General features: G+C 24.6%; 1 protein-coding gene across 2 annotated transcripts in view; it reads right to left on the reverse strand.

The window, feature by feature from the left end:
* LOC108690419 (transcription factor Sox-2-like) overlaps positions 1-3,864 on the reverse strand; it is a 110,447-nt gene that overhangs the window by 100,830 nt on the left and 5,753 nt on the right. The gene's annotated exons all lie outside the window — the stretch shown is intronic.

The following is a 3,864-nucleotide window of genomic DNA, read 5'->3' on the forward strand; positions in this document are numbered from 1 at the left end:
ATATATATATATATATATAAATATTTTTACATAGTTGGCAAAAGAAGGAAAAAAATAAGAATATGAATGAATGTTTTGAGGAAATGCCGGTGCTGTAAAGATTAGGATAAAGCGGGATAATTTGGATAAGTTAAATTTTGAAATTGTATAAAAGATTGAGGGGAATCGCATAGTATATTCAATCAAACAAAACGTCCTTTACTGAATCACTAGTGTCTATTTTGTGTGTTTAATTGAATACACTATACGGTCTCAATTTTTTATAATTTCAAAATTTCGTTAACCTAATTTGTTAACATTCCGTTAACCATAATCCAAATTATTTTTAAGTGGATAAAATTTTCTTATCGATTTGTTTTGCGGATAGATTTATATCGTAAAATATGAAACAATGACAATGACAAAGGCAAAATGTTTAATATAAAGCGTCGCATACTCATATACAAAATACTCGTTAATAACGAAGATACTTTGCAAATGCGATTTTGTACGTGTAACATTAATATCTGCTTGTGAAATATTCTCTAGATATTGTTTAGCATTGTTAAGTTTTCTTTAAGTTTTTAGATAAACTCCAAACCGTAAATTAATATAAAAAAAAGACTGTATCTGGACACAAAATCGATTTTCGATACGAGTGCTTAAAGATACTTCATTTTCCATTAATTTTCATTCAAACAAGTTATCGTGATTTCTGACTTTTCTAAAAGTATATATAACAAAATAAAATTATATATATGCGATAAGTAGAGTTTTTTATGCATTAAATAAATATATTGGGTCGACGCACAGTAGGGCCAAATGAAATTTCGTCTTTCAAAAAAGGCTATAGTTTCGAAATTGAACTGATTTCGATGCTTTTTTTTTTTTAAGTAAAAGCTAATTAAATTTGAAACAACTTTGTCGAGCCAAATTTTTGTTTCTTGCTTCTCTTTTTTATTAAATTAAACATAAAGAGAGAGGTCAGATTTAAGAAGTATTCAACCGAACAGTAACTCATTTAATATGGCATATTTAATTTAACATCAGACGAAAAAATCGAATATTTTGTATTGATACATTCGATTTTTAAAATGATGTTTAAAAAGCCGTACAAACTAACGTAATCTTACCTTAATTTAATAAACAAAATTAATTGAAATTTAGTCTAGTTTTTAATACACAAAACTGTATTAAGTAATACCACACTTTTTAAAATCATTTTTTATTTTTATTTATTTTATCTTTCTTTTTATCATTTTCATTATTTTATTATTTTTTTTTATTATTATTTTTTACTTAACATTCAAATCTTAAAATGATGTTTAAAGCTATACAAATTGACGTAATCACTGAATCTAACTTTAAGTTAACAAATGAAATTAATTGAAACAGTATTTAGTTTTTAATAAACAAAACTATTAACACTACATTTTTATCATTTTAAAAATTTTATTTATTTTTTTTAATTTTTTTTAATTTTTCTATTGATTATTTCTATTATTTATTCATGCAATAACAAATTTTCAGCTTCCAATTTGATGTTAAATTAAATGCTATATTAAATGAGTTACTATTTGATTGAAAACTTTTTGAATCTAACCTCTCTCTTTATGTCGAATTTAATAAAAGAGAAGCAAGAAACAAAAATTTAATTCTACAAAGTTGTTCCAAATTTAATTAGCTTTCATTTTAAAAAAATGTATCGAAATCAGTTCAGATTTCGAGATTGTAGTCTTTTTTGAAATATATAATTCGCCATTGGGCGATATACACTAAATTCTTTTGTTAATTTACAGACATATTCAGACGTACTTCAAAATGTTGTATACAGATTTTGTATACATGTCTCCTTTATTTGGAAACGCAAATGTCAACGATATTATTTAAAGAATTACGTAATGTATTGAAGCGAGATTATTAAAAGTAACTTAAAAAATCACATTTTCAATAGAAAGAATTAATGTTACAATGGACATATAATATATGATAATCATAATAATATAATAAAAATATTGATATTATTTCTGTAAAAAAAGAGAACCTTGTTCGTATTTGTTCTGAAAATGGATTCGGGTATATTCATGTGGTTTCCAATGTAAATATTAATTTACACATAAAAAAATTCTAATCAATTATTTTATTATATATATATTTTATAAGAAAGTCAAAAATCATGATAACTTTTTGAATGAAAATTAATGGAAAATTAATAAAGTATCTTTAAGCACTCATATCAAAAGTCAATTTTGTGTTCGACTCTTTCTTTTATATTAATGTCATGATTTGAAATTTATCTAAAACTTAAAGAAAATTTTTTTCTAAACAATAGAGAAGATTTCACGAACAGATATTAAGGGAATGTTACATAAAATATTATTTACCAGGCATTTTATTTGACGAATATTTTATACACGAGTATGCAATGCTCTGTGTTAAATATTTTGGTTTTATGATAATCATTTAGATCTCAGACTTTACGATGACGATAATAAAATCTAGAAAATAAAACGGTGTAAATATTTATTTATACTGGGAATCACATAACGATGATATATAATGTAAAACCAGTGAGGAGTCTATGTGTAAAAAAGATATATATTTCCATGTGTATTTCCATGTGTAAATTCTTAAGATAGAGCTTATTGTAATGTATGGGTTGAGATTTTTTATATTAACAAGATATTAGTCCTATAGAATATAATTTGTTTTGTAGAATATAAAAGAATATGGAATCAGCTCCATTTTCAGGACAAATATGAACGAGACTTTTTTCTTATATAATTCGTCATTCGAACATTTAAAATATCAACTATTTATAGTATTCGCTATTATATAGTAGCTACTATATAGTACCAATCTAAATATTAATTTATATATATTGTATTATTATAATTAAATGATATTATGCGTTCTCTATTATAATATTCGTTGTTATTATTATTAATTATAAGAAGAATGTGATTTTTAGTTATTCTTATTATTCTCCCTTCAATCAAATTATATCATCATTACATCGTATTTATTTTAATCCAAATATCTTTGTCAATTTCACTTGTAAATAAAAGAAATTTGTACACTTTGAATACGTCTGAAAATTAATAACGGGATTTAATAATTTGTATATTATATGTACGACAATTGGGGAGGGCTTCCCAACATATTTACTTAGAACAAGCCCAATTTGAGCTCTGGAGATAAAATGCAAAGCCACCGATGCAAAGAAATCAATATGTGAGGAAGATTTCGAAGATTGTAAAGTTTTAATATACGCGTCTGAGCGAAACTTATCAATACTTCACAGCCCATGAAATCTTACTCAAATTGAATTTTTTTGCGTACATGGTTTTGCGTTTTGGCTCGGACAATTGGACAGACCTAGATAATACGTAAAAAACTTAACTTACATCATAAGTCAGTTTCGTATTGAGATCCAGTGTTTCTTTCTTTTAGATCAATCCAAGACTTAAAATTTATCTAAGACACGCGTAAAGAAAATTAAATTTTTATCGGATGAAAAACGATTTTTTTTGTAACAAAGAATGTTTATACCGGAGATTATATGAAGATATATGTTACATAAAACCAGTGAAGATAACTATTATGTAAAAAAAGTACAATGTTATTCTTAATATTTCGAAATAAATAAAGAGAAAGGCATAATATAGCGAAAAAGAAAGAGAAAGAGGACGAAAGAGAAACAAAGAGATAATAGCGGAGGAAGAAAAAAAACATAACATAATTTTAAGAAAATTTTCACGGAAAAGACAAAAAATATGTGTGTATACATATATGTACGTATATATACATACACAGATACATACACATAAGACGGAAAATATATATGTTTGATATATAATATGTATAATATGTATTGTATGTATA

This window comes from Atta colombica, unplaced genomic scaffold (genome assembly GCF_001594045.1).
Source record: "Atta colombica isolate Treedump-2 unplaced genomic scaffold, Acol1.0 scaffold32, whole genome shotgun sequence".
In the NCBI taxonomy this organism is placed as follows: domain Eukaryota; kingdom Metazoa; phylum Arthropoda; class Insecta; order Hymenoptera; family Formicidae; genus Atta; species Atta colombica.